The sequence below is a fragment of the Monodon monoceros genome, unplaced genomic scaffold (assembly GCF_005190385.1).
Source record: "Monodon monoceros isolate NGI ecotype Baffin Bay Population unplaced genomic scaffold, NGI_Narwhal_1 Super_Scaffold_21, whole genome shotgun sequence".
NCBI lineage: Eukaryota > Metazoa > Chordata > Mammalia > Artiodactyla > Monodontidae > Monodon > Monodon monoceros.
In genome coordinates, this window is record NW_021703778.1 from 126,400,698 (window position 1) to 126,421,652 (window position 20,955).

At 42.8% G+C, this 20,955-nt stretch overlaps 2 pseudogenes; one reads left to right on the forward strand and one right to left on the reverse strand.

Moving 5' to 3' along the window:
* Positions 1-1,143: 1,143 nt before the first annotated feature.
* LOC114903904 lies at positions 1,144-6,044 on the forward strand (annotated as a pseudogene).
* Positions 6,045-8,971: 2,927 nt separating this feature from the next.
* Positions 8,972-20,955, reverse strand: part of LOC114903905 — a 43,266-nt pseudogene continuing 31,282 nt past the window's right edge.

The following is a 20,955-nucleotide window of genomic DNA, read 5'->3' on the forward strand; positions in this document are numbered from 1 at the left end:
GTAAAAACTGGAGAATATTTAGAAGACTTTTACTTTGAAAAACTTGTGAATGTAAATATTAAACTACATTAGTGACACCATACTGTCAGATATATACATATTCTGTAAGTTGTTTTCACATTTTTTTCTATCGAGTTATGATTGTAAGAGTTCCCTTTAAATCCTGTCTTAAGTAATTAGTGTTGTCTTACATAACCCTAATCTTGTGGCTAAGCTACCTTTAATTATTTGTTATGGAAACATTAAATTTACTCATTATATGTTCATTATAGGAAACTAAATTTGTTACAATATTGTTTTGTACCATACTAAGTTTAAATAAGCTGCTATAAGTGACTCAGACATGTAGGGACTCAAATGAGAGAAATTTATTTTTCTCTGGTAATAGTCCAGAGGTAGGCAGATAATCTAGGCAAATAATAGACTCCATTCCATGGGGTCATTTGGGTATCTAGGCTCCTTCTCTCTTGTTGCTCCATAATCATAGAACAGGAATAGGAATCAGTAAGCTTTTTCTGCAAAGGGCCGGATGGTAATTATTTTAGGCTTTGTGGGCCATACATTCTCCATCATAACTTCTCAAGTCTTGCATTGTAGCATGAAAGCAGCCATAGACATATAAATGAGTGGGTATGGCATTATTCCAATAAAACTTTATTTACAAAAACAGATGGCAGGCCACATCTAGCCCATGGGTTAAAGTTTGATGACTCTTGGCCCAGAGTCTGATCTTCGTGTTTGAAGCTCCATTCATGCTCTGGTTTGTGGGAAGGGATAAAGAGGCAGTGAAAGGCAAGACATTACTTACAAGTGGACACATCATTCCTGCTAACATTCTATTGACCAAAACTTAGTCACATGGCCACATCCATCTAGTTCCAACTGAGGCCTGTGAATGTCTCTACCTGGGCAGTCATGTACCTAAGTAAATAGTGGGGGTTTGATTATCAAAAGAAAGAAGAGAGTGGATATTGGGGAACAATTATTGGGCTCTGCCGCTCACCTCAAGTTGTAATACACAGCTAGCACTGTGGTCTTTAATGATTTATAGCTTCTCTGAATCATTCTGGAACTTAAATCTGTGATTGTCTTTGCTTATTAGTCAGAGGTATTCAAGAACCTCCCTCTCTTCATTTTCTCCCTATGAGCACCAGCAAAATCAGAATCCCAGTCAAGCCAGAGCCTGAACAAAAACTGAAAGACTCACAGAAGTGGTCTACATTGAAAGGAGAAAGAAGATGTGCAGAGGTAAGAGACCACAGCTCCAGAAAGGAACAGAAAAAGATGGAGAAGGTTGTGGCCTTAAGACTTTCCAGTTCCCATGAGGCCTAGGCGCTTCCTGCTTTGAGTTCTGTTCATCTTCCTTGAACTCCCTTTGTGCTTGAGCCTCCTCAGGTGTCTGACAGGTAAAGTTTTTGAAAAATTGCATGTCTAAAACTGTTTTTATTCTATACTCATACTTGATGGATAGTTTGGGGATGAAATTCATTTCTCCTGTGTAGGTTGAAGACATTACTCCATTTTCATCTAATTTCCAATGTTGAAGTCAAGAAGTCAAAAGCTTTAGCTTTATCCTTAGTGATCTAAAATGCCACAAGTATCTGCCTTGATGTGATCTTTTTTTCAACCATTTTGCTGGGTTCTCAGTGAACTTTTTAAATTTGAAAACTTTTATCCTTCAGTGCTGGACAATTGTCTTGTATTCTTTCTCTGATAGTTTCTTCCCCTCCATTTTCTCTTGTTCTCGCTTGCTGTGGCACCTATTAGACTGATGTTGGACCTCCTGGGTTGATCTCTTATTTTGTTTTGTTTTCTCTCCTATTGTCTATCTCCTAGTCTTTTTGCTCCACTTACAATTTAAAGTTGATGGTATCCTCAATTTTAAGTTCCAACCCTTTAAATTTTTATTTGCTATCTTATTTTTAATTTCTAAAAAGCTTTTTTTGCTGTTTCTGAATATTCCATCTTTATATAGCATCTAAGTAATTTTATTATGGATAGCATATCTTCGTATTCCACTGCTGCATTGCCTCTGCTTCCTCTGGGAGGTTTCTCCTTGATTATTTTGCTTTTTGTCTTAGATGTTGGAGGACATCCTCAAATATCTGGATGTCCCATGGATTTCCATTTCATGCTCTCATTTTAAATAGTCCAGGTGACATTATCCCCATTATAAGAGTGGGAAGCCTGAAGCTCTCTAGGACATCTGACAATGCAGAGGGGAGCTGAGCCTGGCACTCAGCCATCTCATTCTTAGTCCAAGCTAAGCCCACTGTATAATGAAAGCACCTGCTGAAAGTCAGTGCCCTGAAAATGTCTGCAGTGTCCCTAAGCAAGAATTAGTCTTAGGCCACTTGCTTAAAAGCTGCTCTAGAAAGAAAATTCACTCGAAGAAGGCTCTTTCTATGTTTATTCTTTCTCTAGAGGCAGCATTCATAGGACAAGAATAGATTTGTCTCTAGCAGAGAAACCCAAGGATGGGTCACAAGATGTCCTGTTTACCAGGAAATTCCTTCAGTGGGTGACCAGAGGCTGGAGTTTCTAATTGCCAGAGCAGCCCAGAGTGGCTTCAGGATGGGGAGGAGAGGTTCTCTGGATGAGACATCTCACTGTAAGTGGAGAGGAGATGGTCCAGCTTGGAGATGCAGATACTGTAGAGAAAACCCTTGTAAAGCATGGAAACTTCCTCACACTGGACAATAGGGCTGTTTAGGTGGAACAAGACCAGCATATACTTTTCTTTAACATTAATAGAGATTTTCTTCTTCTCAAAGACAAAGAACCAACAATGGTAAAGCAGGAATTACCCAGACAGAAGGAATAACCCAAACCACAGTTCCATTCTCCAAATTGGCACAGCTCAGTAAGGAGGGAGAAGTTGACTTCGTGCAAAGTTTCAGTGTTTCACCAAAAATTAAAGAGACCAGATAAAGGCAACCCAATCCAGGAGCTATGGCAGCTGAGATGAAAATAAACAAGAAAGCTTCAGGTTCTAGGAAGAAAGGATTACAACATGTCAATTTTAGGATTGTTGATTACATGGAAACCACTGAAAGCACAGATATTTTCATTCGGTGTCCAAAACACCTAGGAACAAAAACCTTTTAAAGTATGAAATTATCTCCCAGGAGAATATGATGTGAAACACGTCCATTTCCGGTTCCACAGTGCACTTGTCCATGCAACTTTCTGCCAGAGTAGGATAGACACAAATGCCCATTAGACCTCTTTGGGCTTGCTTCCAGCAGAGGAAAATGTTCTGGGTGAAATGGCATGCCAGTAAACAGCACTGGACTTGGCTTTTATTCATCCTAAAGAATTGGGGTGGGAAGTTGCTTTCCTTTCTTAGCATAAGCTACTGCCCTGGGCAGCCAAAGAGGAAATAGGAGGGCGGTGAGCTGGAAAGGGTCTCTAAGTTCTGGTCCCATTGCTGTCACTAACTAGGTCTTATTGGGCAAGTCACGTAATCACTCACAACCTGTTTCCTTATTTATAAAAGGAGACAGTTAATAGTTCAAAGCCTTTTTTCACCTCCAGTTGATCTGGGAAGCTTTGAAAGAATACAGATGCCTGGGACTGAATCAGAACTTCTGGGAGTCTAGGTTTTTAAAGTTCCCCCAGTGGTTCAGGTGAGACCACTCCATAGGCCAGTATTTTAGGAGTAATTCAACAAGATGTTCAAGATCCCTTCCAGTTCTAAAATTTTCTGATGGGAAGGTAGAGAAGAGAAGGTCAGGGAGAGGTGCTCTTCTGTGCCACAGAGGAACTCTGTGCCACCTGGGAACTTGTTAGAAATGCAGACTCCATGGGGAGGAGCTCAAGTTGACTGGAGTAGAAGGAGAGGAGCTCGCCTCTCCCCCTGCAAACACATCGAAATGCAGGATCTTGGGCCCTATTCCAGAAGTTCACTGAATTCTAATCTGTACGTTAATAAGATTCCCAGCGATTCATAAATTCATAAATACATGAAAGATAGCCCTGATCTATTCTACATAATCAGGAGTGAACCTGCCTACCTATATGCCAATGGGTCGTTTTCCTGCCCAGTCTCTGTGGCTTGGCCAACCCAGGAACACAACACGAGGGAAACATGCGACTTCAGGTGGTAACTCTTACTGGGGGCCATGCTCCTCAAAGAATGAGATTTTAGGACATTGCCACCTCACTATAAGTCCCCTTTCAAACTGGTCATAAATGCCTGTGAAAGCAAAAGTGAGGCCAAAGGGAGAGCTCGGCTGTGTGTGTGTATGAACATGTATGTGTGTGAACATGTGTGTTGCGTTATTCTTCCAGTTGTCAACCAGATAAAATTTCCCAGAAGAATTTCTAAAAGTGAGGTTGACAGTGTTGAGGAGAAGGAAATTTTAACTTGTGTTTGACTGCTAGTCCTTGATTATGGCAGGGGGAAATAAAATATATTGCAGCTCACTTTCTCAGACGTTTGCTGTTCTTACCCACATCCTGTCTTGAGAGTTGATCCCCAATGGAAGAAAAAAAAACACCTCCACACAGAAAAGACCTATTTCTACTCTTAGGGGAGGGAGAGAAGTCTGATTTACAAAATTTGGATAAGACATGTAAAAGACAGAATTTAAAAACCAGGAGGAAGCAGGAAGCGGGCGAGGCCGGGCGCCTGAGGCTGCGGCGGCGGCCCCAGGAGCTGCGGATCCGTGCCGTCTGGACACAGGCCCAGCCACCTGGCGCCACGAGCAGTCCTAGCCTGGGCGCACAGCTGGGAAGCATTCCGCGCCCCCCACCGCGACTAACAAGGTGTTTCCACAAAGCAGGCATCCGGCTCATCGCACCTAACCCAGCGACTCAAATTCACCACCCCAGAGTCCCGCCACCATATCAAAGACGAGTTTCAGCTGCTGCAAGCGCAGTACCACCGTCTGAAACTCAAATGTGACAAGCAGGCCAGCGAGAAGCTGGAGATGCAGAGTCATTATGTGATGTCAGCTACAAATCGGCATTTTCCATGGGCACTTGCCGTCTACCCCTACAAGGATTCAATCACGAGCTGCAGCTGTTGACCCTCAACACCCCCGGAAAGGAGCTCAGCTGGAGAGCAGACAGGAGGCACTGGGTGCTCTGGGAAAAACTGGCAGAACAGGCCTTCAGATAGTTAGATATTTTCAGGAGACAATTTTACGGACCCAGATCCTGTATCTCCTCGTATTTAGAAAAGCACTAAAATCCTTCACGGTGACAACTGCTCCTTGTGAGTAGCAGTAACCTTCACGAGACTAGCAGCAACCTTCTGCAAAAATATGCGCTTGATTGCATGTATTGCCCTTCACCAAAGTCACATATACACTGACCTTCCCGCCTGCCTCTCTGAAGCAGTTTCTCAGAGCTATCTGGGATGCTGTCTTCCGGGCAGTAGTCCTCATTTTGCTCCAGGTAAAATTTAACTCGCAACTCTCACGTTGTCCAGCGGGCCTCTCACCGTTGTGGCCTCTCCCGTTGCGGAGTACAGGCTCTGGACGCGCAGGCTCAGCGGCCATGGCTCACGGGCCCAGCCGCTCCACGGCATGTGGGATCTTCCCGGACCGGGGCACGAACCCGTGTGCCCTGCATCGGCAGGCGGACTCCCAACCACTGCGCCACCAGGGAAGCCCCATTTTTTTTTTTTTTTTTTTTTTTTTTTAAAGTCGACAGTGACGTACTACGAAATGTCCTACGGCTTGAACGTGAAGACGCACAAGCAGGCTGAAATCTTCAAGAGGCTGAATGGGATATGTGCCTAGGTCCGGTCCTACATTCCCCAAGAGCAGAGGGCCAAGAAGGGCACTGCTCCTGAGCTGAACCCCATCAGCCGACAGCAGCTCCAAGCCCACCAGCTGTCCCAGCTGCGGACTCTGGCCCAGCCCCTGACCCCACTGCCTGGGAGGCTGCAGCCCCCTTCGCTGCTGGCAGCTAGCGCAGACACCGGCCTCCTCTCGCTCTCTCTGCTGGGTTCCTCGGCCCACCTCTCCAAGGAATACAAGAACGGGCATGATAGTGACACCCACCAGGAGGATGATGGCGAGAAGCTGGATTAGTGGGTGGCTGGGATGTGGAGGGTGGAGTACAAAGGGGAGTCGGACACAGAGAGAGAGGAAGGTTCAGCTCAAGACACATTATAGCTCGGGCTTGGCTAAACTCTGGTAGTATTTATGGTAGCCGCCTGCTGGGGCCCTCACCCTGCTTGTGTGCCACCCGCTGGCTTTGCTCCTAATCCCGACTCCCGGCCCCCCTCTTCCTCCCCTTCAGCCTCAAAGGGTGAATACCTGCTCATACCACAGATTAGGCAAGCTGAGGCCTGGAGGTGCAAGTGGGAGGCCAGTTCAGAAGGGAGCAGAACCTCAAGAGGTCCAACACCACCTGCACTTCCCCAATTCACACACGTGTAACTGACAGTCCTCCTGCCGGCCCCTCCGGGCACACCTGGCCTCCCACCCTGACACTGCATGCAAACACAATGCTAGCTGCCCCTCCCCGCCCTGGGCGTCCCACATCTCCCCCTCCCGCCCACTCACCCTCCACTAATTCCCGATGCCCACGCCCACCTGGTCCTCCCCCCATCACCCACGAAAGAAACAGGGGCTGGGGACAGCAAGCTTAGCCCCCAGAGCAGGGTAGGGTGGGTGACAACCCAGAATTCCCTTTCTCCCCTTCCCGAATAAAGATGAGGATACTCTAAATAAATAAATAAGTAAGTAAAATAAAAATAAAAACCAGGGGGAAAATGATTCAAAAAATCTTCCCAGACAGAAGAAAATCTATTGCTATTTTTTTCTTAAGAAAAAAGCTCCTGGGGACTTCCCTGGTGGTGCAGTGGTTAAGAATCCACCTGCCAATGCAGGAGACACAGCTTCAAGCCCTGGTCCGGGAAGATCCCGCACGCCGCGGAGCAACTAAGCCCGTGCGCCACAACTACTGAGCCTGCGCTCTAGAGCCCGCAAGTCACAACTACTGAAGCCCACACGCCTAGAACCTGTGCTTCACAACAAGAGAAGCCACCACAATGAGAAGCCCGCGCACCGCAATGCAGAGTAGCTCTGCTCACTGCAACTAGAGAAAGCCCACACGCAGCAACGAAGACCCAATGCAGCCAAAATAAAATTTAAAAATTTTTAAAAAGCTCCCAGTTTCATCCTTTTATGGCATTCCACTGAAATAAAATTCTTAAGAGAAGCCCTAAGCCCCATGGGTGTTGCAAGAGTGGTGTTCATTACAGGAAACAGATGATGTCCTTTCTATGAATGCAAATATTTGTTCTGCTACTTTGAAGATGTACCATTTTTACTTTCTCTTCCAAGGTAAAATTGAACTGTTTATGGGAATTTTTTCATAGTTATTATTCATAGAAATTATTCCTGATATAACACAGGAACGATGTCTATAACACACCCGGTTTTGTAAAAGAAAGAAATTCTTGTCTAAGAAGGGTAGCACTTTTTTATCTCTATACCTATAAATCAAATCAAAATTTGGCAGTCTTGCAAATGGGCTTCCAGGTTGCCTGGCCCTAGGATCAAGGACAAGAAAAAGGTTCTGCCCAGGTCCACGCACAACCTCTACCCTCCAAATCCACCACACATATCCCTCCACTTACATTACCTCCACTTACATTCTTGCTTCCTAAGGATAGGTGAGCCAGTGGCCATTCAAAACACTAATATTGATATAACTTTCTCAGATCATTATCTTTGGAGATTGAACAGACTGGAAAGTTTGGAGAGGAGGTTGGAGGGGGAGGGACTGAGTTACAGGCATGAGACAGATGGCATTCTGCAGCAGACACCCTGAAGGTAGGGGTGAGCTTTGGACAGTAGAAAGGCAGCATGATAGTTTGGAGATTCGAGGGTCAAGGAATAGGGTTCATGCAAGGCAGGAGAACGCTACAGAAAGGTTAGAGAACATCAAGTTCACACTGCATTTTATCTCAGTCTTTTGATGGCTGACCCAAGCCCCTCCTCTGTATGTACATGGTAGATTGCCAACCCTATCCTAGGCCACTTTTCCTAAGTGACACTAAGCAATGTAAGGAATAGAGATGTGAAGAAAGACCCTTACCCATGTCCTGACTTTCATAGGATCCAAGCCTCAACCTTGGCTGCATTCTCTTTTCTCATTTCAGGTTTTATTTTTTTAATAAAGAAAAATCTAAGTTCTACACTGTTAAATATGTGTTACACATATGTACATGTTTAAACAGGAGCATTCACATCACATTGCCTTGTGGATGTCATGACTCTTCCTACCATCTCTCTAACATATACACATCTCTCACAAACAGAATAACCAATAAAAGATTTTGCAATCTTTGAATATTTCGTGAGTCAAGAATGTCTCTGCCTCTTGGGGCTGCCCATTTCACTACTTGGCAGCATTTTGAAAAGATAATATCTCTCCCCTCATATTGAATGTAAATATGCTTCCATGTAGCATTTCCTTTTTGATCCTCATTCTTCCCTCTGGCTCCAAACAATAAATTTAATTTTCATTCTATGACACAACCCTTCAGCTATCTGAAGAAGGCAATCAACTCCTCATAGGACTATCTGTCACTGTTCAATGCATTAAGCTATATTTGTTCACATGCCCAAATGAAGGAAATGATTAAATCATATAAAATTTCTCATAAAACCCTGGGCAAGCCCTCTCCTGATAAATCCAACAAGATAATGCTTGTTTACAACTCTTTGCCTTACCTTATGCCAGCTTCCTTGATTAATTGTCACAACATGTCTTAGTCAGCTTGGGCTGCTAAAATAAAAGTGTTACAGACTGGGTGGCTTAAACAATAAGCAGATACTGAAACCAAATGGATACTGGTGAGAGTTCTCTTCTGGGTTTCAGGCTGCCATCTTCTCATTGTATCCTCATATGGCAGAAAGAGGGAGAGACAGCTCTTAGGGGTCTCTTCATAATGGCACTAATCCCATTCATGAGGCCTCCACCCTCATGACCTAGTTACCCCCCAAAGGCCCCACCTCCTTTTACCATTACATTGGGAGTTAGGATTTCAACATATGAATTCAAGGGGGACAAAAACACTCAGTCGATGACACCACCACAGACTTAACACTGTACTGCCTCCTTCTTGATTTCTTTCTACAAGACAACTCCACAGTTGGATTAGAACCTCTTTTATTCTTTTTCTTTTCTTTTTTCTTTCCACACCACTGTTTCACTAGGGATTTCATTAAGGTTCAATCTCTAAGGATGAGGGAGTTACTTAGGGTGCACAAAGCCTCCCCAGATCTCATAGTAAACCACCAGCGCAGGCTCTTTGGTGGGATCATGGACCCCTTCCAGGTGCAGATTAGTATAAGGATGCTGCTTTGGTTCCACGCATGGGCTGGTGGGTGGGGTAATTCTCCTCCACCCAAAACATGAACCACATGAAGGCCACGAAGCTGAAGAGCTGCTTACACATGAGATTCCAAGAAGCAGGCATGGGGGACATGTGCACACAGTTCCTGATGTACACGTCCAGGTCCCAGTGACTTGGTTCAACCTCAGGTCTGGGTGGTCCCAGACACACCATGGATCCCTCACCATACCCCATGCCATCATCAGCCAGGGCTCATAATCTTCCACCCGCATATTATACTTCTTGGCTGTGGATGCCCATTCTTCTGAGGTCTTGGGATAGGGCCCTGGGAGCATGTCCTTTATAATGTGGGAGGCTGTCTGTGCTCCCAATGACACCACATTTCAGCCTGTCCTCTGCAGCCCTCAGTCTCCCAGGACCAACCCCCAGCCGCTGCCATCTTCATCTTCTTCCCTGGAAACTCTTTATAGACAACAGTCCTAAACCAAATGTCTATTTAAGACCCTATGGTTCAGGGGCTTCCCTGGTGGTGCAGTGGTTAAGAATCTGCCTGCCAATGCCAGGGACACAGGTTCCAGCCCTCGTCCGGGAAGATCCCACATGCCGCAGAGCAACTAAGCCCATGTGTCACAACTATTGAGCCTGCACTCTAGAGCCTGTGAGCCACACAACTACTGAAGCCCGCATGCCTAGAACCCGTGCTTCGCAACAAGAGGAGACACCGCAACGAGAAGCCCGCACACCACAACGAACAGTAGCCCCTGCTCGCCGCAACTAGAGAAAGCCTGTGTGCAGCAACGAAGACCCAATGTAGCCAGAACTTAATAAATTAATTAATTTAGAAAAACAAAAAAACCCCTATGGTTCTAATTTAAGCTTTTGTGATTTTTTTTTTTCCCAACAAACACATGAACATGATTAGCAGCGCTCTCTTTCTTTTGGTGAATTAGATGGTGCACTGATCACATTATTGTTCAGACTAACGAGTCTCAACTTTGTTAGTACATTATAGTTACTTCAGGAGCTTTTAAAAATCATGATGCCCAGGCCATATTTCAGACCATTTAAGTCAGAAATTCTGGGATGGAAGTCAAGCATCAGTATTTTCAAGTACCCCCCAGATAATTCCAATGTGCATCCAAGGTTGGAAACCATCCAGAAGGGGAAAGAAATGGAGGAAGAGCTCGACGAGAAAGGCCAGCCAATGTGAGAAACGTGAGGTTTTGGCTGATTGATTTGATGGCTGCTGGAATGAATGGTTGGTTGAGGGGAGGGAAGGCATGGTTCTTGATGTGATTTAGGGTTTAGACCTAAGTTGGAAAAGATATCGAAATTCCCATTTTCAGAGCACAGAGCAGGAACATGGCTATAGAGACCCTCACCTGGGCCTGTTCAGAACCTTCCGTGGCTGGGAGGATTTCTCTCTCTGCCTCCTTTTCCCTCCACAGCCACTGCAGGTTCTTTTGGTGACCTCTCCACCTGCCAGCTTCAGGTGGCTTCCATAGTTGCTCCTGCTGCTTCCCTTGAAATGGCAGTCCATGTGAAGTGCGGCTCTCAGGGTGGCAGGCAGTAGGAAGACAGGAGGGAAATTTCTGCCAGTGCTTCCCTGGTGACATCTGGCTCACACACTACAAAGGCAACTCATTCACCTACGACTTCAGAAAGTCCCTACATTTCAGCTGGCAGCTCAACTCCTCTCACAGGAAGCCTCTGCTGATCCACTTCCCAATGTATGTAACATTAATGCTTTGCACGAAGCAGAGGTGGGTCAAGAAAGGTATGTTGAATAAATAAATTTGACTGCCTTTCTTTTTTTCATAGCACTCATAACACTTACATCTGCCAACCTGGCTAGACTGAAACCTTTATGTGTAATTTCTTTCCAGTAGATCCCCAGCACCTGTCAGGTGGCTCTCAATAAACATTTGCTAAATGATGAATGAATAACTAAATAAATAAATACTACTTTTGAATCTCACACAACACCCACTATAAGACTAACTCTAGAAATATTTGGTTGATTGATGTTAATCCAAAGCAATGAAGTTACTGGAAAACTAAGACATTTCTGGAAACTGCAATGCCCTAAGTCTCCATTATTTCTCTGTTTCCAGCTCACTGGTGATATTTTGCTATTTCCTCAAATGTAAAGCAGCATCAGTAATGTGCTTTAGACTGGGCAGAGCATTAATAAAGTGAGTGTGTGTGTGAATTAAAAAAAAAAATAGCAGAAGAAGTTGCAGAGCACTAAATGACAGTAGTCAGTGAGGGATCGTTTCCTGCTGCTTCCTGTTCCACGGCGCATGTGAGAAAATAAACAAGGGAAGAGACATGTTTTAAGAGATAATGACTCAGGGGACTTCCCTGGAGGTCCAGTGGTTAAGACTTCACCTTCAAATGTAGGTGGTGCGGGTTCGATCCCTGTTCGGGGAGCTAAGATCTCACATGCCTTGTGGCCAAAAAACCAAAACATAAAAAAAAAAAAAAAGAAGAAGAAATATTGTAACAAATTCAATAAAGACTTTAAAAAAAGAGAGAGAGATAATGATTCAGCAGTATGCTTGAAATACTAATGACAAGTCAAGAGAAATTGATTAAAACAAAGAAAAATAAGTGTTTTAAGATACGTACATTATTGTGCAAAACTATGATTGAACTAGACTCTCTGCTGAGAATGGTGGCACTTTGGTTCCTGACATGCATGGAAAGTCCGCAAAATGCGGGATAGCTTGCATTAAAGGTTAACATTCATGTAATCCTAAAGTTAGAAAGCCCCTTAAGCAATCAGCAGGAATTCATTCCCTTCCCCTCCACAGGACAAGATTCTAGAGAGAAATAAGAGAGAACCAGATGTTCCAAAATCCAAGAAGAGTGTTTATCATTTTCTTTGGCAGTATGCTTCACTCCCTAGCCAGACTTACATTTTGTTTTTTTTAATTTTTTGTTTAACAAAAACCCATGTTGCAATTTAAGCCTATTTCCTCATTTGGTTCTCAGAAGCAATGGAAAATAACAAGTTAATTTCTTCTTCATGATACATCAAGCCAATCCTAATAACCCTAAACCATTCAACTTTTTCTTTGAAATCCATTGTCTGCAATATTTTCTTAAAATTCTGAATTAGAATTACATCCTGAATACTAAAATCCTAAGTAGTAAATCTCAAAATACTAAAAAACGTTAAGATGCTTTTATAATAGCTAATGACAAGAAAAGGGAAGCAATGAAAAGCACTGTTATATGTGCAATAAAAAAGATGTTTAAAATTATTTACAAAAAGTTAAAGTCCACAGAAGGGATTTTGCCTATTAGATAATAAAATACTCTAACAAACTGCAAAAGATTAAAGCACTACAATCCTGGCAAACAGATCAACAGAATAAAATAGAGTCCGAAAAAGAAAAAAAATCCATTAGTGCTACTACTACTAAGCCATAAAGGTGCCCAACATGATGACATTAGTAAATTCCCCTTGGGTGCCAGTGCCACACATAAACTGTCTCCATTAAAACCTCACAACATCAGGGAAGAGGCAGAGCTAGCACTCAGCAAGCAAATCCAGACCTCTCTGCCCCCCAGCTCTGTGCTCTTAATGAAACTTTGCCAGTGCCTTCATTTTGAATCAGTAATATTTAAAACTGGAAAAAGGGCATTGGAGCAATTCACTAAAAAATGTGAGAAAAAGTAAAGTTAGATTACTTTCTCACATTAAAAAAAAATTAGGTGGACTAAAATCTGAAATGTAAAAAAAAAATAATAAAATGTACTATGTTAAACGTAGAACAGTCTTATAATCTTAGAGTGAAGAAGGTCCTTACTAGAATGGCACCAAGGTTGGAAACCCAAAAGGATAACTGACATATTTGACCACTGGTACAGAAGAAGACACTCTAAAGAAAGTTAAACAAATCTAGAAAAACTCTTGCAATGTATGTGAGACACAAAGGGTTAATATCTTTAGTTATAAAATGCACTTACAAATAAATATAAAAAATATCAACATCCCAATTAAAACTGGGAGAAGGATATGAACAGACATTTCAAAAATGAAGAAAGCTAAATTGCCAACAAACATATACAAATGTACTCAATTTGCTATCAAAGATATAAGACACTGAAAATACTCCTTCTAGGGAGAAAGTGTGAGCAGACAGAGGCATCCTCAAACACTGTGGATAGACACAGAAACTGGTACAAAGAAACATTTCTTTATCCAGAGAATAAAGGAGGTGAGTTAAGTAATCTCTAAGAATCTCTAGATTCTTTCCAGATCTGAAATTCTAACATTCTTTATTTCTCTGAGTTATGCCAATGCTGTATAAAGGCTTTAGCAATCAATAAAATATATTTTATACAAATAAATTGTTAAGATATATTTCCCTCTCCAGAAATTTGAAACTATTTTGAGACTTAATGTGACCCATACAGAAAACCTAATTGCACCCAACACAAACATTTACCAAGGTATTGTATGCCAAGGATGTGGAAGCACTGGGAATACTGGAGGCAGCCAGGAGCTGGGTGGACAGAGGAAACCCAGAAGTAAATAGAAAAGGATTCTCAGGGTGAAAAGCTTTCCCAGAGCTATGGGTGTGGGAGCACATGAGACAGACATTTAAACTAGCCTCGGGAATAAGGGGAGTTGGAAACATTCCTCATAGGCATCAGCTCCCAAAATGGATCTTAAAGGGTAAGCAAGCTTTAAACACATGAAGGGGGGATGCCTTTCCAGGGAAGAGAGCAACATACGCAAAGACAAGGGGACACTGGAGAGCACGGTGAGTCTTAGGACCTCTTAGTGTTTCCTGAGGCTGCAAGACATGGACAGCTAGGAGCCAGAGAGGAAAAAAACAGGTTTTTAATGTCATCATAAAAAGCCAGGATCTTATTCCTATGGTAACTGTAAACCATCAAAGTAGTACCCTAATAAGATCTGCACTTGAGAAAAAACTCACTCCAGGAGATTCCCATTTCCAGTAAGATGGCAGACTGAGATAACCAGAAAAAATTCCAGGTACAAAAACATAAAATGGGTTAAAGTTTTAAAATTAGTTTAAACGTATAGTCAAAAGTCACAAAAGACTAAGTGAAATCGCTAGATTACAAACACAAAGAGGGAACTGAAAATTCAAGCGGTGAGTGCCTCAGCTGATGCAACACTCAGTTAAAAGGGGAGGAAATTTTGTTCTATTTCAGGGACTTGAGCTTAACTAACCCCAGGCGAGGCGTGGGCCTGGGAGAAGCAGGGAGTTGGAGCGAAGACTCTTTGAAGAGCTTCCCCCTTCAGTGACCTCATCCTTTCTCAGCTACTCAAAAGCACTCCAGCAGTGCTTCACTTTCTGCTGACGTCATCAATGTTTTATCCTTACTGGGTCATTCCTGTCAGCACACCAATATGCTGTTATCTTGAACATCTTAAGCATCCTTTCTCTGACCTCAGTTCTCCTGTCAGCCACTCCCCCATTTCTCAGTTCCTCTGTGCAACAGGAACAATTCTCTCTTAGACCCAGGCCAATCAGGCAGCATCCACACCCTTCACTAAAATTGCTCTTGTCAAAGTCACCATGAGCTTCATCTTGCTAAACCCCTGATCCTTAGTTTACACAATCTGGCAGCATCCTTGACATAGTCAATCATTCCTTTCCTCGGGTACACTTTCTTTACTTGGTTTCAAGGACATCATATTCTCTTGGTTTTTCTTCTACTTTGCTGGCCACCTCTTCTTGGTCTCTGTTGTTCATTTTCCCTCTCTTTCACTCAGTGCTGGAGAGCCCCGGAGTTCGGTTCCCTTCCCATTTCTATCTGCACTCACAACCTTGAGCATCTCACCCAGTCTGATGGCCTTAAATACCAAGAAGCAGACACCAAGATGGGATTAGATGTGCAAGAGATTTGTATGCTGTGAAGCATAAAGAAAGCAGGAGTAGGCTGAGAGAGGCTTCAGATCATGATGACACCCCTATGAAAACAGAGGAGGAAGGAGGGAGGTTTGGGTAGGAAGAGTCTCAAACTGCAGCTCAGTTCCAAGAAAATTTGACCAGGCTGATGGGGAGTCCTTGACTTTCCCATCAGAGTTAGTCCATGCCCTACAGGAATGGGTCTGCCCTAGTACCCAGCTGTGCTCCATCACAGCTGTAACAGCCTCTGTGTGAACGTGGTGATAGATACAGAGGAATTGTCAGTCAGGAACATTCCCCACAGCAGGAGATCTGGTCTGTTCCCATGGCAGCCACAGTCCACCCTTTAACCTACATAGGTCTACTTTTCCAGGTAGGTTTGGGGAGCAGCTCTTCCATGGTTCCCATGGCCTCCAGTCTTAAGGGAAAACTTAGAGGAGAGGGAATTGGAGTAGTTTCCAGGGCATAACAGATACTCATCATCTCCTTCCTCCATTATCCAGTCGAAATTTCCCTTGCCCTCAGCTATCACCTTAGCAGGTCTTGGTGGCTTCCCTGGTGGTGTGACCCAAACCTTCATTCCTGAGGCATCTTCTCAGGTTGGGGTAGTTGCATGTGTCCATTCACAAGTAACAAGGAGCCTGGGAGTGCCCAGAGGCTCCTCAGTGGATCATTTAGCTCCACAAGTATTCCTCCTGCCCCCTTGTGTAACAGCAGCTCCACTTCCTGCCAAGATAGCGACACCTCTCCTTGCCTGCTTGGCCCTGGATACAAGAAATCCAAAGAGCTTTGACGGTGGCCATAGTCCCTGGCAAGGGGGAGCCTCTTTGGGAGACCAGGATCTCTAACCCTGCAAATCCCAGAATTGCAGCGTCAGGAAGGACAATACCTCCCAGTGGATCCTTGGGAGTGATGGGGTGGGGGGTTCACTCATGCTTCCACTCTTTGGTTCCCCAACCCATATATTATTTCAAATGGGGACACAGTGCCATACAGAGGTCTCTGACTTAACACATATGCTGCATCCTAAAGGATAATGCCCCATCCTCTCAGAGTATTGTGTCTGAGCTGATTCTTCAGCTGTGCCTTTGGAAGACAGTTTCAGAATTCTCTGAGGCCTGCTTCTTCTGGGAAATGTGGTTTGTGATACAACCAACGGATTCCATGGGCATGGGTTCACTCCCATATGTTCTTTACTATGAAATGATTCCCCTGTGCTGCGTGGGATCCTATGCCTGTGGATCGGACATTCTATAAGCCCCCAAATAAGGATGCTGGCTGAGGCTTGCTCTATGGGCAGGCGAGGCAAAGCATGCCTAGAATAAGCATCTAACCCTGTGAAAACCAGTCACTGATCCTTTCAGGATGAAAGGAGCCTCACGTAATTGACTTGCCACCAGGTGGCTGATTGGTCTTCTCAGGGAATACCATATCCAGGTGCTCAGCACTGGTCTCTGTTGCTAACAGGTCAGACTTTCAGAGGCCACAGTAGCTAAATCAGGTCAATAGCCCTCGTCTCGATCACTGTGGCCACTCCATTCGTGTGCCCATCAGCCAGTTCTGGGGTGGCTGATCATGAACTCTCCCTAATGCCATCTGGCTGAGCCAATTTGTCTACTTGATTGTTCAGAGTCTCTTCCATGGGGGATGCTTTCTGGTGGGCATTACATGTGACACAAAGATCATCACACTTTGTGCCTCCTCCCATCAGTCCATCCATACATCTTACACCAGATTTTCCAGTACATTTCCTGTCCAGAGAGCCAGCACATTGGCCACTGCACGGGAATCTATGTGCATCCTCACCTCAGGCCATTCCAGCACAAAGTAGATGACCAGGTGCACCTTTCACATTCCTTCCTTGGGAAGATTTTCACTCTCTAATGTCTTTCAAGGCAACTCCTGAATGTGGCTATAATTTTCAGCTTACACAATATTCCAAGCCAACTCATTTGTAAAACAAGCTTGGGATTATGTCTCCACCTTTAGCTGCTCACAAGGATCTCTCCATATGGCCACAAGTATGAGCTGAGGCAGGAGCATTGGTGCAACTGTGGGGTGACATGGGGCTCTGGACTATCTGCTCATACAGCTTATTCATGCCCTCTGGTCCTACCTGGACCTGATCCCAGATGTACCATTGCCCTCTCACTATGCACTGCTGCTGGGCTCCTCTGAATTTAAGACTTGATGGGTTTGATGACAGGAATCTTGGTCACTTTTATTCACTGATTTATTTATAGCACCTAGAAAATGCCTGGGATATAGTAAGAGCTCTACAAATATTTATCGAGGAAATAAAGAACAGAAATGAATGTAATAGTGAACAAAGAGTTAAAAGAATTTTTTTCAAAAGTTAGTTCCTTGAAAAGACTACTAAGTCAATAAAGCTTTAGTAACATTTATTAATTTAAAAAGGGAGACAGTAAAATAAACAATGTTAGGAAACAAAAAATGAGACAGAGGTACAGACGTGGTAGTTGAAAAAATTAATCAACCACTTCTCATTTTTACTGCTACCATCTTTACTCTGCCAAACCACCTTTCTTGAACTGCTACTTATTTTCACTGTGTCCAGTCTGTCCCCACCCCTGGTCTATTTTCTACATGGTGACCAGAATCATCTCTTTTTTCAACTTTTTACTTTAAACTAATTTTAGACTTACAGAAAAGTTGCTGAAAATAGAAGAGTTCCTCCACCAAGCTTCTCCCCATATTACATAACCATAGTACAATTATCAAAACTAAGAAATTAACATAGGTGCAATACTATTAACTAAACTGCAGACCTTATTCAAATTTCACCTATTTTTCCACTAGTGATCTTTTTCTGTTCCAGGATACTATCCAGGCCCCCAAATTACATTTAATTGTTTTTTTTCCTCAGTCTGCTCCAGTCTGTGACATTTCCTTAACCTTTACATGTCTTTTATGATCTTGACACTCTTGAAGAGTACCGAGCAGTTAAAGAAGTAAATTATATCACATTCAGAGAGAGAAAGCCACTAAGAAAACTTTTATGTTTATAAATTTGAAAGCTTGGGTTTGGGAACAATTCCTATAAAAACTAGTCAAAGCAGACTCAAGAAGAAACCCTGAATAGCCTAGAGCTTTTCAAGAAAGTAAAATCTACCTCCAGAACAACAAAAAAGAAACAAACAAACTTTAGATCTAGTCAGTTTTATAGGTGAGTTCTAGTAAAACTTTAGGAAACACATACATAATCTCAACATTTCAAACTGTTCCAATGAGTCAAAAAGGGGGTCAACTCGCCCATCTCACGTTATGAGGCAAGTAAATGCTTGATACTAAACCTAGACAAGAGCAACAGGAGGAAAGAAAAATCTAGACCAACCTCCTAGTGAACAGAGAAGAATGATTCTTTCTGATTTATGTGGGTCCAAAAATATGATCACCTCAAGATATACAGGAAAAACATTTGATAAAAGATGTATAGCCTTTTTAAAAATCTCTTAGCAGGCTAGAAATACATGGGAATTTCCTTAACTTAATAAAGAGTATCCACCAAAAACCTAGAGCAAACATTATACTTAATGATGAATCATTAGAAATATTTCCTTTCAAAAAGGAAATAAGGCCAAGATGCTGGCTATCACTGTGTCCATTTAACACTTTACTGGCAGTCTGAGGAGAAGATAACAAGGCATACTTATTGGAAGGAAAGAAACACAACTGTCATTACGCACAGATGGTATCACTGCACAAGAATTCAAGAGACTGAATGGATAAATTATTGGAAATAAGAAGGCGGGCTAATTTTAGAAATTAAGAAGCAGATCTGATTTGGTGGTTGAGTAAGAGAAAGAAGAAATAAGGATGATATCTGGTGTTCTGGCTTGGGAAAATACGTAATGTGGTACCATTTACTTAGATTGCTAATGCTACAGGAAAGTGAGCCTTGAGTCAGGGCAGAGTTATTCTAGGTGGGTAGCTTCCTGGAGAACTTATCTATAGCTCTAAAGATCACTGGAAATACAAGAAGATGGAGGAAAGTGTCGTCAGAACCTCTACTGAAGAGATTACTACATGTAGTTGTACAGAATAGTCTGATAAGCCACTTGAGATGCGGATAAGACTCCACTCCCTGCAATGGAACACTCTAGTAAAAGTGGCAAGTCACTGGACTGACTCCTAAGGAGGGAGGTTCTGATTAGCCCCATGGGTTTTGCTTTTCTTAATGCAATATACAAGTTTGGGACCAAGCTGATTTGGTCAGGAAAATAGAAGAGAAGCTGGGGCTTTGGAACACTGACAATTCTTTCTCTGCCTTTCTCAAAGGTTCTCAGCCTCTATTCTAAATAAAAGTTGAGGATATTAGCTAGACTTATTGTGGTGGTCATTTTGCAATATACATGAATCATTAGGTTGCACCTAAAACTAATATGTTATATGTTATAAATTATACAATCAATCAATCAATATTGAAAGGGTGACATGGAGGGACAAATTAATAACTAGCTAAGAGGCTCATGTATCTCAGTCTCATGCTGGGTGGTGGAAGCGGATGAGTTCAGCTCAGTATGTGACAAGTGAAATGTGACAACTTCAGATAGTTGGCTGGATAAGTGTGTCTGGAGCCTGGAAATGCATATTTGAGAGTTATCAGCATACGAAAGAGAGTTGAAAGCATGGGCATGGATGGATGGATCATGTAGAAAGGATATAGAGAGCAAAATGAGAAGAGACACACTCCAAGAATGGAATGCTGAGGAAGAGAAACTGAGAATATGTAGCCAGAGAAGTAGGAAGAAAACTATGGCAGTATCTTTTTTTTTTTTAATTGAAGTACGTTTGATTTGCAACATTGTGTTAGCTTCAGATGTGCAGCAAAGTGATTCAGCTATATATATTTATAAATATATATATTCTTTTCCAGATGCTTTTCCATTATATGTTACTAAAGGATATTGTATATAGTTCCCTGCTATACAGTAGGTCCTTGTTGTTTATCTATTTTATATATAATAGCATGTACCTGTTAATCCCAAACTCCCCCTGCCTTTTCCCCTTTGGTAACCATCAGTTTGTTTTCTATGTCTGTGAGTCTATTTCTGTTTTATAAATAAGTTCATTTGTATCTTTTTTTAAGATTCAATGTATAAGTGATATCATAAGATATATGTCTTTGTCTGACTTACTTCACTTAGTATGATCATCTCTAGGTTCATTACGGCAGTATCTCGAAAGGATCCAGGAGAAGAGGGAACATTGAAGAGAAAATGTGCATCAGTGACAAATATTTGCAGAGTGAAAAGAGCTCACTGTCAAAGCCACACAGGCAAATTCATTAAATTCCATCTACTCTTGTTGAATATGGTCATCTTAAAGCAATAAGATTTAACCCTGACAAATTCGTTTCCTAACTCATTTGTTCACTCATATTTAACAAAGACCCACTGTGTGCAAGATTTGTACCATTATCTCTCTTTCCTTCTCTCATATTGAGCCAAATTCAAACTCTCTCAGTAGTTTCCTGAGGTTCTGAGAACAGGCATGGACTCAATATATAAATTTTCCTTTTTTACTTGATTAATTCCTAAACAACTTCAGCTCAGCACTTCATTCTTATGTGTGTTAAAATCAAATAGCAGGGCTTCCCTGGTGGCGCAGTGGTTGAGAGTCCGCCTGCCGATGCAGGGGACACGGGTTCGTGCCCCGGTCCGGGAAGACCCCACATGCCGCGGAGCGGCTAGGCCCGTGAGCCATGGCCGC